This window comes from Orcinus orca, chromosome 10 (assembly GCF_937001465.1).
Source record: "Orcinus orca chromosome 10, mOrcOrc1.1, whole genome shotgun sequence".
NCBI lineage: Eukaryota > Metazoa > Chordata > Mammalia > Artiodactyla > Delphinidae > Orcinus > Orcinus orca.
The window spans coordinates 89,900,390-89,919,080 of record NC_064568.1 but is presented as its reverse complement, the minus strand read 5'-3'; the positions used below and the strand labels follow the sequence as shown (position 1 = coordinate 89,919,080).

Genomic DNA, 18,691 nt, shown 5'->3' with positions numbered 1-18,691 from the left:
TGATGAACAAGTATTGTGGTATGATACTCATATGTTGGGACTCTTCATTACTGTGACATAAAATAGGATACATGCTGATTTTTCTGATTTCTACATTCTAGTTTTCTTTTTCTTCTTTAAATAGAGCATGGGAACATTTAGTTTTTTTTTTTTTATCTCGTCTTTTCATCTCAACAAGAATCTCCTCTTGTGATAGGAAGCATAAAACTGTGTTTCAACCATCTGCCTACTAAGTGGCACTAGTTTTGATTCTGTACTAAATTGTGTGTTATCCATACAAATTAAGTAGTGTTAATTTTGTTCTTGTTTAAATCCTGAGCATTGTTTTCCTTATGTTTGAGAGTGAACTTGCATGGTTCGTTAGATTCTTTACCTTTTACAGAGATAAAGAGAAAATCTAGTTCACTCTTGTGAATTCTAAAATACTTTGGCTCCAGGTCCTGACTTTTTTAACTTGATATTATGTCAAAGTGAATGCCCAGTCATAGTTAATAACTTGCATGATAATCACATTATTTTGATAAAAGTTTTAAGCTCAATTTTCTCACTGGTAGATGCGGGAAAACTTCATCTTTTTTAATCGTTTTTCTCTGGGAACTTTCGATCATTTTTCATCCTGTTCCACTTTTGGCCTGACCTTTTCAGGTCACTTAAACTTCTTGTTTGCATTTCTTGTAGCATGTAAGTGGTAGTACTTCAACTCACATTAGTTGCAGTCATTTTTGTGAATAAATGCTCTGGAGTGCTCAGTTGTGTTAAGATGACCAGTCTTTTCAAAATTGCTGGCATTCTGATACTGAACAACTTAAAAATATTTTTTAGTTTTAATATTTTAGAATTTTTTTTCTGGGACTTACTAATATTTTATACGGTCAGTGTTTAATTCAACACATCCACATATTTGTCCCTGTCTTTACTCTTCATTCCATCTTGCACCTCAGACCTTTATCTGGACTCTTTCTGCCTAAAGTACACCCTTCAAAATATTTTAGAATTTTTATGAGTGACAAATTTACAGAGACTAATGGATTTTCATAAACTTCACTTTTGCTTAATTGCTTAATGATTCATATTGCCCTTTGAGATTTTGTAAAAGTTATTTTTGATAATTCATTTAGAAATAGCCTGTGTTTCAACTTTATTTTTTAAGAAAATGGGCAGATGAGTAATTACCATGAAAGCTTCACTTAAAAATCTATTTTTTTGCATTGTTGTCCCTGATTTTGAGGAAAAAACTTTTTTTTCCAGATGTTGACACTGGAACATGTAAAATAATGTTGGCTCTTTTTTTGGCTGTTAAAATTCTAGTTGGTTTGGATTAAAGACATGATGTATTTTTAGCTCTTGGACAGTAGATGGCAGTATTACATTACATGATAACTGCATCTATGCCATTAATATGAAAAGTGAATTTTGTGTTACAAATAGTCTTCTAATAAAATTACTAGAAGTCATTAAATTACTTAACACTTTATTTTATTCTGATTCATTGCTCGTTAAACTTTTTAGTAGTACTTATACAAGAGTCAGACAAATTGACCTTTTCAGAGGCAGCATGACCCGGCTCAGATACCCGCCCACCACACGTATGCTGGAGACCGCGTGTGAAATGATTCGCTCATTGCTTGCTGCTTGACATCGTCGTTGCTCTGTTGCCCTGACTGTGCTTGTTGTAGAATGCGGTCATTGTCCTTTTGCCCAGAAGAGCATATGCTAAAGTGGGAGTTTTTGAATCTGAGGACAAACATTTGATACCTTTACCATTACATTGCTTTCACACTTAACTAAAAACTAACCTTCACATAAGGTGCATGTTGAGTAATCCCCAAATCTATGAACATATATTAAGGTTAAAGAGGTTTCATATTAAAGGAGAATGGAGTAAATTACAGCACTTGAAAATTTCCCACTCATTCCCACTTTACCAGCATCAAACACATGTTTGATGGTTAATTCAGGATGATTTGAATGTCCAGGCATCTGCAGAGACTTTCCTTTTGGTTATTCCTTCATTGTAGCTTGGTGCTTCTCAAATTTAACAGTTTCTAAGAATTCTTGTACTGTGTTATATACACAAATTCGTGTATGTCATATATATGGGTGATTTAAGGGCTTTTTGCGTATGCGTGTGTGTTGTGACTATACCTCTGATCACCTAATCTGATCATTAGCTGTAACTGCTTGTACAGCTGTATCTCCACTTGCACTGCCGCCATTCAGCTTACTTCCTCTGCTTAGAGACGGAGAGGGTGGTACCTCAGCTACTTCCTGTCTTAGGGTAATTTATCTTCTTTTTACATGTTCTCTCCCATGGTGTGTGAGTTCCTTCTGTCTTAATCATCTTTACCTTTGGCATCTCAGAGACACTGTTGCTTAGTGATGAAGAGCAGACTGTAGCCAGCTGTTAATATTGAGCCAGACTGTAAAGCCAGCTACTGCCATGTATTCGCTTTATGGCTTTGGGCAAATGACAACACCTCTGTGCTTCAGTCTCCTGATTTATGTAATGAAGATGACTACAGCAGTCCTTTCTAAAGATTAAATATTACTATGTACAAACGTGTTCCATGTGTGTCTGGTATTACCATCTTCATCATCAAACTCAGTACCTGTCGCACGATAGGAATTCAGGTGTTTTTTGCATGTGCATTAGTGAACAAGTAAAAACAATATTTTGACTATAATATATTGAAGTAGTTTTATTCTTTCTTTATAGAAGAATACAAGTTAAAGTGTACTCTAAAGTTTAAATAAATGTGGTGTGTGGTATGTGTGTGAGTCCCTTGAGTTTTTCAGTAGAATCCTATTTAGTGGCTGTCAAGTCCAGTCTTCATGGTCCTGACATGTCTCAGATAAGATCCTCGTACTATCACTTTACCTGACATGGACACTACAAATTATATTGAATCAGAAATCTAATTTAATCCATTCTTATTAAATTGGAAGCAGTAATTGCTTTCAATTTAATGGGATTGAATTCAGTATTAGAAATTTTGATGTTCCTTCAAACATAATAAAATTCTGTTACATATATATTTCCATGTATTTGTGTGTATGCCTGTGCATTTGCAGAGAGAGAAGTGATCTTGGAGCGTTGCTTGTATTCAGATGAGTTATTTGCAGTGATTGGTAAGGGGGCATAGTACAGGGTGGCAACGAGAGTGGCACTTCCTCCTTCTTTTTTCCCTTTCTGCCCAGGGAGAAAAGCAGAGAGAATTAAAACTAAGGGCTTTCAAAGTGGGATTTTCATCCATTCAGAAATAGGGGAGGGAAATCAAGAGTCTCTAGAGAAGATCCAGAATGTTGTTTACTCTTGAGGGGGGCGCATCCAGCGCTCCCAGTGATGAAAAAAGAGCTGTGGGGTGAAAGGGAATCCTTTAAAAATGTATGCTTAGCATGTTCATATTCAGTCTTTCCCACTGAATCATTTTTAGAAATGGCTAGGTTTACCAGTTTTTATGTCTTATACTGTGCTTTTTCTTGAATATGTTATGAACAAGAGGTGAGGCTAATTAATGAACATTTCTGAGTTAATGTCTAATTATTGCATTTGATCGTGGAGTTCTGTTTCACAGAAGATGTAGTACTTCTGGCCCATCCCTCTGGCTTGCTCTTTGCTTTTACTCTTTCAGTGTTTTCAGTAACCATTTTAGCTACCATCTTATCAGCTGTTGTCTTCTTTCTTTCTTTTTAATTGAGTGGCAGTGTGCAGTAATTTAGGATGGGTTCATTACATATTAACTGATTTTGAAGTCTGCTCCATGAAAAACTACTTGATGACTGCACTTTGAGTAAAATCCATGGTAACAAATAAATCAAAGATCATTGAGAATATTTTCTTTTTTCCATGTGAGAGCTGAGTTATTAGCTAGCTTACAAAAATAAGGGAGCTGTGAGGGTGTTCTAGAATAACTATGTTATGGTCTCATAAAAACTATTCAGGAAATCAGTGAGAGAGGTAAAAGTAGAAGACATTGAAAATGCTATACAGACACCTAAATAGGAGATCAAATTAAGGCAAAGAAGCTTTAGGGAGAATATTTGAAGCTTATCATTTCCATCTCATTTGTAGCAGCTTTTTATCTGTGTCTTAGGTAAGTTGCAAATTGCGTGCAAGCCATAAACAAGGGCTGTTTTTTTCCTGAGGAAAAAAATGAGAGAAGGCTTTGCAGTTTTCAGTGAAGGCTTTTTCTTTTAGCATAGAGGTAGGAAGAATACTGTATTAGATGAAGAGTTTTTGTGTTCGTGAAATGTAAACAACTGTGAGAGTGTAGTCAGTGTTTGTATGTTCTTCATGTAGTAATTTAAACATAAATATCTTTTCCTTGCAAGTATATACAAAAAAATTATACAAATAAAATTTTGTAAAATCTTATTGAAGAATTAATGTTGAAATTTAAAAACTAACAATTTCAAGATACTGATGATTCAGCCATTCTTAACTGAGGGATATTTGAGTCAGGCATTAACATTTTCTGAGCCTCAGTTTTCTTTGAAATGAAATGGTGCTCTGCCAACCTCATGAAAATGAAATGAAAACATATAAACATGAGGTAACGTTTTAGTTTTTGAAAATATTTATGTTTTAAAATGAGTAACTCATTTATTACACCTTAATGTTATTAAATTGTAAACTGATGTTTTTTTAATTTCTTGCTTTGCTCTCTCATCACATTTAAAGATATTTTTGTACAATTTAGAAGCTCATTTCCTAAATGTACCAAAAGGTGGCACTGTTTACGTATATATAATATTTTGCTTTTTGATGAAAAATGTGTTGCATGTTTTATCTGCAAATGTATTATTAAATTGAGGTTATATTTTTTAATGTTTAATTTTCTGTTTTGTAAATGGATTTTTAATTCATGTAAGGTTTACTAGGACCAGGTTACATTTTTTTTGGAAATGGTTTGGAAATTCAGATATTTAACAATCATCATGTAGACATAGACTCCTGTATAATCCAATATAATTAATGGTAAAACCTTGTATTAATGTGACAGCTAATGTTTCATGGAAAACATAGTTGCTTTTGTATAGCAAAACCCATTAATTTTTTTAAGCCTCTAAAAACTATCCAGTGATTAAAACATAACAGCCATAAATAAATGATTTGTGTGGCTTTTAGGTCATACCACATAGGTTTATCCATTCTGGAATGTTACTTTATGGTAAAAGTACCTTTGAAAATTTAGAAAAATCTTTCATTGCTTGAATTTCCTACCGGCAGTAGTGAGATGAAAGGAGAATCTAGGTTCTATGAATAGCTTCTCTAGGTGAAGAATGCAAAAATTAGATAATACGAATTTGACTTGAAGTGAGGATTATTTATATAAAGGATGTGGTGCATACATTTCCCATACAGTTAGGTGAAAACCTCCCTGATTGTTTATTCATGGAGCATATTACATCCAACGTAGTTTATGACCCCAGAAGATAATACAATTAGTATATTTTTATGTCCAATAAAAGCTATCTGTAGTTGTTTTTTAATATAAACAGAATTTGTCAGTGATTTTTACTGGATGTAGAACAGCACAAAATGCTTCTGTTACTAATATAAAATGCTTGACTCTTGTTTTGGGTGTAAGATTAAAAAAATCTGAGATAATTTCAGGTGTGCTTCCACTGTTTCCTTTATTTAAAAGCAGAAAATGTTTGAAGTCAACATAACTTGTACATTTCAGTTTTTGTTATTTTTTTCTGAAGTATCCTTTTTAAGGTACTAATCCTTAGAAATAAAGAGTTAACGTCTTCCTCCATTAAAAACTCATCCTTATAACTCTGAAGTGACTGTCTCAGTTACTAAATGTATGTAGTTTGGGGGAAGTGAAGACACAATTGGCAGTTAGAGGGGTTCTTTTATGTTCATGAGAGTGTATGTGCTTATATTTAAATGTTCACTCTTACTGCTGCTTTTGTTGATGCTAGTAATAATAATACATATGTGGTTTGTCTGAATTGTTTAAAAATGCATAATTAAAGGAGGATTTGATTATTCAGCACCTGTTTCAGTAGCTAAAGACTATCACTTAGACATTTTCTTCCAATATTTGACAATTGTTCTGTGAGCTATGAATAGTGTGAAAAATTGAAGCAAAGCATTGTGACACTACAGTACTTCAGAGCCCATACTCTTAGGATATTCTTATTGTAGAGATTAATGGAGTGTTTTAATCATTTAGCAAGAAACAGATCTGTTTTTTAACCTAGGCTTTTTCTAGATGTAGAATTCTAGGGATTTGGTAAATAACAAAGATTATTTTCCTAAATGACTTTGTGTTTAGGGATTTTTGTAAGGAAATTAGAAAGTGCAAAAATGCACTCAGAATAACTTTTTTAAAAAGCATGAAACTGAGAAAGACAGCTAAGTGCCCCCAAAATGCTTTCAACAGGTCCCCACCCCCTGCTCCTCCCCAGGCTCCCCATAATGGCAAATGTGCTTCTCAGGGTAGGACCTGAAGTAGTAAAATGTGATATTATACAAGCAATATTATTTTCCTAAAATACTTAGGATTAAAAAAAAATCCAATCAATCAGCATTATATATTCGTATAAAAGAAGATCTATCATGCAGATTTTGTCTGGCTCCTTTAGACGCCTTATAATAATGTGCTAATTTATGCTGGTGATCTTACCTTATGACCCTTCTGTGTGGCCTAGATATGTTAATATGTTATAGCTTTTAAATTTTAGTCATCTGTGTTGGTTGAATATGCTTGTTAGTCCACAGTACCACTCACCAGTCTATGTCAAGGACTGGAAAAGTACAAGAAAAATTTATCTCAGAATCAGTTTCTTTAAGCATGCATTAGTAATGGAGGAAATTACAAAATAGACATAATTTATTTTTATTCTTTCTATAAAAAGTATACTTGGAGAGATTTTTTTTCCTTCTGATATTTAGCCCTTTATCTGAAAGTGTAATGTCCCTTTAGCTTTGCCTTGAAATTGTTGTCCCCCATTTTTGGTTCTCATCTTGATCTAAAAGACACTGATCAACTCAAATGCTTGAAAAATGTGGGGTAATTTTTAAATTAGCATACTTGGCATAACTGAGTAAGTATTTCTCAAACCTCTCTGAGCCTGTGATTCCTTGTCTGTAAAATGGGTTACAGGGTTGTTGTGAAAATTAATAAATGGTTGATAAATGTTAGCTATTATTATATTAAGTATTAATAAAGAAAAGTCACCATTATGTATGTTTTAAATTTGAGTCTCTGAAATGAATGGTAACTTAATGAAATTTAATTTAAATATGTTTTATTTATTTTAATCTATTTAAATGTCTTTTAGTTTTATGTATTTCTCTCTTGCACATCTTTTTCTTGATGGTGACTGTTAATTAGGAAATGAGGATGGGATATTGAAGTAATGTATAATAGATGGCTTCCGGTGGGGGGAACCAGTGAGGCAGAATGGAGTGATTTCATAGAAGGAATAAGGGATTAGAAGTTGGAAGATTGGAGGTCTTGCTTTAAAGGTGACATGGATTGCTAGTGAACTTACTTATCTCTGTTTTGGCTTCTTTTCTCCTTTTTTAAAAAAATGTATTTTATATTGGACTAGAGTTGATTTACAATATTGTGTTAGTTTCAGATGTACAGCAAAGTGATTCCGTTATACATAAATCTTTTTTTGACTTTTTAATTCTTGCCTGTGAAATAACCCATTTGACTGTTGCAGAAATATGAGGGTTGGGTGGGCAGGTCATGTTTTTTCACCTTTCTCTCACTCTGAAAGAGGTACAGCATCAGGTTAAGAAATATCAGGTGTGAAATCCTTCTCCAACATTTCTCATTCCATTCCTCCTTATCCCATCTCCCCCAGCACACCTCCAAAGCAGGCTTTTCCTTAACATACTATTACGACCAAGATTATCTTTATCTCTGCTTGTAGCACTCATTAGACTCTACTGGAATTATTTGTTTACATAACTTTCTCTCCTGTAAGACTGAACTTGAGTACAGAGAGAGCCCTTTTTTCTTGTATTCTTAGTACCTATTACCATATTTGGCCTGTAATAAGCACTTGGTTCGTGTTCATTGAATGAATTTATATCAATGTTCATGTCATTCATGAGAAACAGGTACAATTTACTGAGTGATTCCATGGAGTACAGAGGCGGTTTCTCATTTGTGTTGCCTTTACTATTAGGTGTAAACCACCGATGATTTCTTACCACCTGAAAGAATTAAATTTAGCATTTTTCTAGGTCAAGTAGTCTTTTATAAATTTTTGAGACCCTTTTATGAGCCTGACCATAGTAAGTGGCCTTGTCGGTGCTTTACAAATGTTGTGATTCGTGGGCACCTTAAGTATAGATTTCCTGCTTAAAGTGACTGAACAGAATAGGCACATTGTTCTTTGTTAGTTTCCTCAATTGGTTCTTGTAATTTTCCTGTTTCTACTGGTGATACCTTAAGGCATCTGGCCTGTGTTGAGTATTTCTTCCTGACGTATCATTCCTTCTGCCACCTGCCAAAGAAATGCTTTTACTTTGGTCAAGAACGTTTGGAGTGAGTTAGATTTCATTATGGGGTAGGTCATGGACCCCCTGATAAGTCTAAGCGTGTCATACTAATTAGCATTGACTGGCTGCCACTAGAATGCTTAATTCTGGTGTTCTGCCTTTTAAACCTACAGGTGTTATGGAGGATGGAAAAATCCTTTATCTGAATATGAAACTAGGCACCAAATTTGAAGACTTTTCCCCCACTCCCAGTATGATTTAATTTTGTGTGAATTTCCAGTAGACCGTATTATATTTAGTTTTACATAATCTTTCAGGATTGTTAGAATTTTTTCCTTAGGTATATTTAAGTCACCGCTTTTTAAGATAATTTAGAAAAGACGAATTGAGGGTTGGCAATTAGAAAGGAAGAAAAATGGCTCATAGATCGTATGTAGAGGTTTTAACCTTTCATCCTGGAAGAGAGGGATACTTTGGGGCACTAGTGCTTATCATCTTGTATCTGAGAGCTGGGAGGCAGCTGAGATCTGTGCTGGAAGGCCCCTGGGGCCCCCCCAAAATAGGAATCCTTTGCAGTAAGAAAGGAATCTATTGGACTTACAAATGTTTGGACACATTCTTAGAATGCATTTTATCTGCTGCAAGCCAAAAGAAGTTTACTCACATTTGAATGAAACTGTAGAAGGTGCAGTGTCTTTATTAGACTGTAGTAAATTTTACAGATATTGATAGGGGCTTCCATGGGTTCTTTTTCTACCTTTGGTCTCCCGGTTCTATCTTCCAATTAGATCTTAGATTCCCTCAAATATATTCTCCTGCTACGGAAATCTTTAGAACTCTTAGCCCCTTGATTGGGGAGGCACTACTTTCCACCTATATTTCTCGAAAGGGAAACGTAATAAATGTCTAGAAAGAGTTGTGTTGAGCTTAAAGAATAAGTACTAAAGGTGGGAGAAAGAAGGAGAAAAACTCAACGTTAAAGCAGCATCTGTTGAGTTAGACTCTGTGCAAAGCTGACCAACTTACCTTGTGATCTTAGCCAAGCCATTTAATCCTTCAGTTTACTTATATCTCAAATGAGTGAGGTGAACTCCAGTGCTCTCTGGTTCTTTATAAATTCATTCATTCATTAGATACTCATCGTGTGCCTGTGGTGCTGTGTATTCATCAGTGAACAAGGCAGATACGGGCTCATCCTTGTAAGAAGACTTCTGTTTCCCCTGTCTCTGCTGACCTGTCTTTTTCCCGTTCTTCCCTTATCTAGTAATTGGGTGGATAATGAGTAAATAAAGCAGTTTGAAATGATTAATTACAAATTTGGGGACCCTGTCTGCTTATTTATGTACAAAATGGATCAGTATTTTTTTGGGAAAAAAGAACAACTTGTAAAGACGATAGTTATATATATACGTTAAAAAGGTTATTAAAATGAAGAAGTGAGTTATCTGTTAGTGGAAATAATTGGGTGACTTAGGAGTGAGAGAAGTGAAAGAGAATGATCTTGTTTAAGTTTAGGTGTGCCAGGTATAAATGGAAAAGATTTATCCCTGACGTTGGAAAGTAATTTAAAAAAACGTATTTGAGCTTTTTGGGTGTAGTTACACTGTTGTATATGTTGAAGGTCAGATGTAATTTTTTTGGGCGGCGGGGGTGGGGGGAATCTCTTTGGTTTGAGTCAGCTCTAGTGTCTTGAGCTTTATGCCTTTAGTCTGGAGAACTGAAATTTATTATCTCACAGAAGGGGAAAATAATTTGAATAGAGTTAATTGAAATGAAAGGAGTAAATTTTTTTTAAGATTTAATCTTATTTATTTCTGGCTGCATTGGGTCTTCGTTGCTGCACATGGGCTTTCTCTAGTTGTGGCGAGCAGGGGCTACTCTTCATAGTGGTGCGTGGGCTTCTCATTGCAGTGGCTTCTCTTGTTGCGGAGCACGGGCTCCAGGTGCGCGGGCTTCAGTAGTTGTGGCACGTGGGCTCAGTAGTTGTGGCTCGCGGGCTCTAGAGTGCAGGCTCAGTAGTTGTGACCACAGGCTTAGTTGCTCCACGTCATATGGGATCTTCCGGGACCAGGGCTCGAACCCGTGTCCCTTGCATTGGCAGGCGGATTCTTAACCACTGTGCCACCAGGGACGTCTCGAAAGGAGTGAATTTCTACTTAATTAAGAAATACACTGAGACATCCAAAATGAAGAAAACTCCCATATTTGGCTTCTGGATCTAAAATGATACTCTAGTCTGTATAGGTTGGTCCAAGAGCATTTAACTCTGTTGGACGCAGCCAGGTTAGCTTTGTGGAATTTTAAACTCTGACTTTTCCCTAGATACTGACGAAAGCAACTAATTTATTGGTTATTAGGGAGCGAGGGTAAGTTCAATTTTCTCCAGACTTACGACAAATAGAGGTTGGTTCTAGCATATCTAATGCTTCAGTTTCAAGGCTACCTCTATTTGAGAGCTGTTTTGTGGAGATAACCTCGTAACACATACATTTTAATGAGTACATTACTTTTACCACCTGCTGAAGTCGACTTGGAGTGACTACTGACCTGAAGTGAATGCCTGTGTTCAATATTAATACGCCATGTCTGAATCCAGACAGCAATCTTTCATTTTGACATGCACATAGTCAAAGTAAATTAATGTTTAAAACCCGAGCACTTTAAGTTCAGTCAGTGTGTGCATTCCATAATAATCCTTCAGAAGCAGTTTACATAGAAATGCTGCGTGCTTTCTTATACTTTATTTATCATACATACAGGTCCACATTATAGTATTCGTAACAAGATTTATCCATTGCTATTTTTGTGACTCACTTGTCTTGCGGTGGCTAAAGAAATTAATTATTTTAGGATTTAGTCTTTGCATGTTTTAAATAAAATTACTCTGTTTTATATATTCATGCCTGGCAAGACAGTAGCCTAATTTCAGTTATTTTTAGATTTTTTTTTTCATTAACCTAGTTCCTTCCTTTATTTCTGCTCAAATCACACATTTTTGAAAGTATAGTAATTTTTAATAAACTAGGCCTGGAAATAATGCATATTTATGACTTTATGTATCAAGGATATTGCTGGAGGATTTTTCTTTTCTTCCTTACGTGCCGTTTTCTAACCTTTTATTGGTTAAAAAAACATTCATGGCAGATGTCGTAATGGGAAAATTATATTAACATTTAAGTATTAAATTAGCCTGTAGCCAGAGTTTCCTACTAATATGATGACATTTAGTGAGTTCAGGATTTTAAGGACCACACTGCACAACTCACTGTTGCACATTTCCTGTTTGCGTTGTTTGAAAAGTATGTTAGACCTGCCTTTTCAGATTGAAAATTTCCATTGTGGAATCCAATGTTGTTATTATTTTACCTTGCTTGTCAGTGTTTGTTATTTATATATTAAGAATATGTGTATAGTGACCATAATGAGAATAGTATGTGATTGGCGCCGTCTGCAAACAAGACAGTTTTCATAACACTTTTACAGCTTAATTTCAAAGAAAAATCTCAAGTTATATTTATTAGCAAACATATTTCAGCTAGGGAGTTTTTCATCCTCCAAAAAGATGGCAGATGGAAGTGAACCTAATATGTGTTAAAAGAAAATACGCTGCATTTATTTTAAATTTTCTCTCTTACATCAGCATGATGCTTTTTATTTAGTCTTAGAGTTATAATAAATGCCATACTTTCGCTGTAAAAGTCAAAATTAGATTTCTTCTGTGTCCGACAGAATTAATTTTCTGTTCAGAAATAAATAAAATATTTGGTTTAGGGCACAGACCATCAAATAACAACTGTTAGATTACACTTCGTACAGTTTTAGTGTCCTGGATCTTGGATATTCCTACATCAGAAAACTATGTGCTTTACCCCTGGTACAGTGGGTTTAGATTGGATTTGGAAGCATTGGACAGAGAACACCTATTGTTTCCCTTGAATGATGTGTGCCCTACAGACGTGACCTTTGTGACCCACCGCTCTTGCAGTGGTCGTGGATTTGCACTGATTTGAGCACAGTCTTTCACTGGGTCCTGTTTTCCGTTCTCACGTGTGATGGCTGCTGGCAGAAGTAAACATCTGCCTTGTGGCCGCAGAAGGCAGTGTGACTGGCTGGTTCAGATTTACAGCACTGGCTCGTTGAGTATTATGCTGTCACTACCTGAATTAACTAGCTGTGGATAAAGTGTCTGTACCATGTGAACATGCTCATTTTTTGTTCTGCTGCGTGGGGAATTTTTGTCCTGTAAGTTTTCGTAAGAGGTTATATGAGTTTGGATTAACTGGAAAGTCAGCATTTTAGCACCACCTCTCTCCCAGAGACTTTGTTAGTGATTTCTACAAAAAGAGACGGTGTAAGAGATTATATGATCAGGCCTATTATTCCTGATCTGATTTTAATTTGCTTACTTTTATAATTTTTCTACAAAAAAACAGACATATTCTGCCTCTAGAAGGTTAAGGAATTTAGCTAGAACGTATGCACGTGTAGGTTTTTATGGAGTCTTAGACATCTGTACAAACACACTATAGAGTAAGTGCATTTGGTTGAAGCAGTAAGATCTCTGAGAAAGTAAGATGTTTGGAGGCCCCAGAGGTCTTGGACTATTTTGTTTGAAGCTACCCCTATACCTCCATAGATAGATGACGAGACAGACATTTTCTTTGGTGAAAAATAGTTCCCAGCCAACTCTGATATCCACTTCTTGCAGCTTTATGGACTTACTTCAGAGGGCTGGTTACTGAGAGCAAAATATGTGCATGATTACATATAATCAAGGTTAATTTTTATCAAGGGTCACCATGTTTTTGCTATGGTCTGACAGTCATGACCTACATTACAAGAGCCCTGTGGGTCTGTCTGGTGTATTTTTGCTTGATGTCTGGGTAGTTTATTTCAGATGCTTGTCAGTTTCATTATATATTATCATTTGGGGCTTTTGCTGGATTTTCAGGTATACCGTAAAAACAGTGCTCTTTGCAATTAGATTGTCATGAGGGAGCTTCTGTTTTATGGTGTGTAAACACTCTTTAATCTTGAAGGATGAGTAATTTGGGGGACACTTTCCATTTGGTTTTGTGTTATATTCACTTGGTACATTATTTTGAAATAGAATAGACTTTAGTTCTACAGCCAAGATTCCAGATTTGGTTCAGTTAATTCATTCTTTAGCTCTTCTTGGGGAAAATATTCTGGAGTTTTCAATTCAAATGCATTTTCTTTGCTCATGAAAAATCCAGATGAGTAGTTTATTTCATAGCCAGCAACTAAGTGAGATTTATAAGTCAGAAATTTACAAATTTCTTCCCCTTTTGCCAGTACAAAGGGAATGATAGACATTGTTTTTAAAAAATGTGATTTAGGACATTTTGGTAACTCCAAGACAAAACTTAATGGCAGTTAAAGCTGGGTATTTGGTTTTGTAGTTTGAAATCATATTTAATTTTGGCCATATCTATCTTAGTAGTTTAAAGGATAAACAGTTCAAACAGTAAGAAAAAAGCAGTTTGTGTTTTGTCAGTTTTCAACTTTAGATATCAGTAAATCATTGCTGTAGCCTTCTTTATCTTTTGTTTGCACAAAAAACCTGTTAGAATTATGTCTGGGGGGACCATCTGGTGTGGTTCCCAGTCTTGTCAGTGTGATAAGGGATAAGCTGTATAAACAGGGGCACCAAAAAAAAAAAAAAAAAAGAAAAAGAAATGAAAAAGAAAAAAGCAGGCTGTTTCTAGGAAGGGAAAAGTATGGCGTGGGTTTAATTTTATAATGTACCCACAGAAAGTCATAGGATTTTGCTCATAGTCTATCAAGATTGAGGGTGTAATGTATTTATTTAGAAACCACTGGTCCATGTTATTTGAATGGTTTATCTTCACATTAATATTATATCTTCCTTTTTGATTACAGGGTTCCTATTTTGGAGGTCAGGCTTTTATAAGTTCTTTGAAAATATTTCAGTATAACTCTTGACATTGCAATGTTTTCCAGACTGTCTCTTCAGTTTTTGGGTTTCTTTTTCCTAGCTATTAATTTTTCTCTGAGTCGAATCCTCAGAAATCATCCTATTCCTTTTTCATTTGCAATGAGGTCATGGTGCTTCATAAGGAACAAGCCAGTCATTTCCATGGCAACACATTATATCAAAACATTGCAAACCTGTCTTGCCCCTTACCTTTAAACTCTCAAGTGTAGGAAGAAGGAGTTGTGTAAGCAGTGGCATTATTCTTATAGTATATTGGATTACAGGAGGGTTGGCAGAAGGAGAGGAAAGTCAGTTAAAAAAAATTAATCTCAAAAGTACCTTAAATTCACTTAGTTATACATATGTGGTGTATGTGTGTGTGTGTGTGTGTGTGTGTGTGTGTGTTATGATTGACTTTATTTTGAATTAAACAGTTTTTTTAGGATGGAAAAATGAAGATTCCAAATAACTGATTTGAAGACTGATCAAATTTAGTGTTTATGAGAACAGTAAAAGAAGAAAAAGTAACTGAGTTATATTATCCATGTAAACATATTACACAGTCACTCCAGTCAAGAAAAGTCTGCCTTTGCTTAAAGGCTCTAGCACATTCCCATCAGTCATTTTGGCTTAAGGCAGTATTATTTCAGCATGAGAGTGGTACCTTGAACTTCAAAGTGAGTTCTAGAATTTTGTCAGTTTTTTTTCCTGTGGGGAGGAGCTAGTGAGATGATGTCATTACCACTCGTTTATGGAGTGGGAGGACAGTGAGTGTTGTTGCATCGTTACTGAACATTTCATACCCTTTAATGTCAGGTATTCTGGAGCACAGGAACATTAATTTTTAATAATTAAAAGAATTAAAAATAGTTTCTATTTCCTTGTCGTATGTTTTTGCAAGATTCCCAGGGTTAGTTGGTGTGGCCTGTGAAGACGGTCAGTATAGTCAGGCTTAGTGCCTGCTGTTTGCCCCTGTCCCCTGTCTCAGGCCTACGCTGTATCTTCACCAGTCCTTACTGTAGAGTCTACCTGTTGTACTCCCGGAGCTTGCACACCTGACTCACCCCTGCTGTTGGATGGCAGGTGCTTGGGAGGCAGGAGCTTGCTTTCGGATGGATGGATGTCGCGTGGAGCAAGTGTGCAGTAAACGTTTGCTGAGAGAAGAGAGATCAGAATGAGTAGAGTTAGTTGTTTGTGATGAACCTTTTTTTTTCTATGGCAAAGGTATATACTCCCATTTTTTTCCTGTGGCTATATAAAGTGAAATTGGAATATGTCCTACACACCCCTTGTGCCTTTCCAGGCCTGACACACAGCTATCACTAGAGAACTCCTCAGCCTGTCTCTTTTCCCCATTTACTTCCACTTCAGAGTAGTTAACCCTGGCAACTGTAAGCTGTCTGTTGTGGAAGAAGGAGCTGCTGCTGGTGGGGAAGGTTTTCAAAGTCTACAGGCACTACTTGGTGGATTGCACTAAATTTTTTCATTACAAAATACTCGACAGAAAAAGACTAAAAGAATAAGATACAGAACAGCCATGTACTTCCAGCCCAGATTTAGAAAGAAAACATTATGGGTACAGCTAAAGCTCCCTATGTATGGAGTGGGGTTAGGTGGGAGTGTATTTTTCATTCTCTCTGCCTGTTTACTCCAGAAAAGCTCCAGCCTTTAAAGGAAGTCTTCCCCTCCTCTGTGCTCTCAGAGTGCTACCCCAGGCCTATGAGCCCGCCAGTGTATTATGACCATCTGTTCAGATGTCTGTCACCTCTGCCAGGCTGGGCTTCACCTTTGTGTTCCCAGCACCACACACAATGGTGGGGATGGAATAGGTGCTCAGTAAGTGCTTGCTGCATGAATGAGTGAATGAATGAATAGGTGCCAGTTCTTTTCTAACAAATGCCATTTTCATGTAGGATTCTGTTTTTGCAAAACTATTTCCTTGTCTAGCCCATAGTTATAGTGCCTTGCTGCTCTGATTTGAACAAATTGAATTAAACATAAAATCCTGTAGAACAGATGCATTTACAAGTCTCTGCTCACACAGCTGCTGGTCTGTTTAATAAAAACATAGCTATTTTGATTGAGTATTCATAGTCTTTCTTTTTGTTAACTCTGTTAGTATCGTAGTGTAGGCAGAGACTGCAAACTTTCTGAGATGAGTGGAAGAATGAGCCAGTGCTCAGAGCTGGGAGAGACAATAGGAGATGGCTGAGGTGCATGTAAATAGGAGGTGCGCTCTCAACACGAAGAATAAATAAATACATGTATTTGTCCTCCCTGGGCCGTAACTCGTAAGTTTTTGACTGCAAATTTCTCAATTATTCTAATCCTTCCTCCTCGAAATCACCTATGTTTATAACATCCCTACTCTCAATTACGAGGAGGTATTTGCTTTTTAAATTAAAAATTCAGGTATAGTTTATATCCAATAAAATGTACAGGTCTTAAGCGTTCAGTTTAAAAAATGTTTCCCATTTTGTACATCCATGTTCCACCACCCAAAGAAGATGGAGAACATTTCCATCACCCCAGGAGATTTTGTTGTGCCTCTTTCCAATCAGTCCTCCCTTTTTCTTCCCCTCTGTAGCAGGCAGTTTCTGATACTATCTGCTTGTTCTTGGGAGACATACAAACAAAATCATATGGTATGTACCCTTTTGTGTCTGGCTTCTTTTACTCAAAATAATGTTTCTGAAATTCATATTGTTGCATATATAAATTCCATTTGCTTCTGACAACAAAATGTGTACACTAAAAACCAAATAAAAATTTATTTTTACCTTAAAGCTGAGAGATTGAGTAATGCTTTTTAACGAGTATTGTTAATAGAATTAATGACAGCTCACATCTATGGAGTGCCAGCCCTTATGCTAAGTGCTTTGCATGCGTTATCTTATTCAGTTGCATTCTGTGGTTATGTGTTTGTTTAGTTCTCTGTGGCAGACCTATTTGGTGAAGGACTGTCTTGTGTTGTAAAATTCTAACTGTTTTCCACAGGACCAAGCACTGTTAATGGCAGGTATTGATGAGCTAAAATATGAACCAAGAGGAAAAGCATAAAAGGGAGATGTAAAAGTGGCATGAGGTAGGAAAGAAAGCAGTGCAGTAGCGCAGTTTAGATTCCCCTTTCATGACTGCAACGAAATAGCCTTTGTATATATGAAAAGTGGTCATGTTAAGACTTTTCAAAGATGCTCATAATAATATGATGCCGTTCTTTCTGTTCAGAGTTTTATCAGTCCAGCTTTGAGTTTTCATGTGTAGGTTTTGTTTTGCTTGCACTTACATAATACCTGCTATGTGCCAGACACTGTCCTAACTGCTTTACATGTATTCTCACAAATGGGCAAAGTGTGAATTTTTTCTTTTTAATTCCTGTTTTGCACATGAGGCCGCTGAGGCACTGAGAGGTTAAAAGACTGGACCAAAGTCACATAAGTCCTAAGGGTGGAGCTAGGATTCTTACCCTGGGTTAGAGTGTTTGTAAAAATTTGAAGAAAAATTCTATACACGATATTAAATTCTTAGTTTATCACAAGTTTCATTAATCCTCATTTTTAATGCTGTTCCTCACAAAACGTGGGTATTAAAGTGACCCATGTAGTGTGACAGTCAGTAATGGCAGCTGCTGTAGCACCTTCAGATTTGAGCAGATTTACAGCCAGTACGAAGTGCCTGCAGCAGTCCTTGAAGTACAATCTCCAGTTTGGGTTTTATTTTACTTACGTATGATTTATACTGAATATCGTGAAATTGCAGGTTTTGCCTTTTGCAGTAAAGTACAAGTCAGTAAACAACCTTTAACACCCCAGTTTTGGTTTAGCAATTCATGGTAATATCTAAAATGTACTTAGCTTTTACTGTGTGCTAGGAATTATTCTGAACGCTTTACATATATATTAACTTCATGTTAATCATGGTTTTCAAAAAAGTAATACTAAATCTTTTTGGGAAAATACAACAGAGCTGTCTTGCACACCCTGGGTTTGGAAAGCCCAGCACCACATCCCCAGTCCTTTTTAAAAAACATGTGCATACAGATGTATAAATGTATTTTCAAAAATAGACATACTGCAAATTTATAATTATTTCGGGGGAAGGAAGTACTTCATGTAATCTAACCAATAAAATACTCTGTTTCTTTCACAAGACATTTTATATAGACCTTTTCATATATGTGAAGTAAATTTTAACATGTTACTTAACTATTCAACATATCTATGAGATACAGTGCTATGTGCTGAGGGAAATGATTTTAA

General features: G+C 35.9%; 1 protein-coding gene across 6 annotated transcripts in view; it reads left to right on the top strand.

Moving 5' to 3' along the window:
* CDKAL1 (CDK5 regulatory subunit associated protein 1 like 1) overlaps positions 1–18,691 on the top strand; it is a 654,793-nt gene that overhangs the window by 18,653 nt on the left and 617,449 nt on the right. The window lies entirely within an intron of this gene.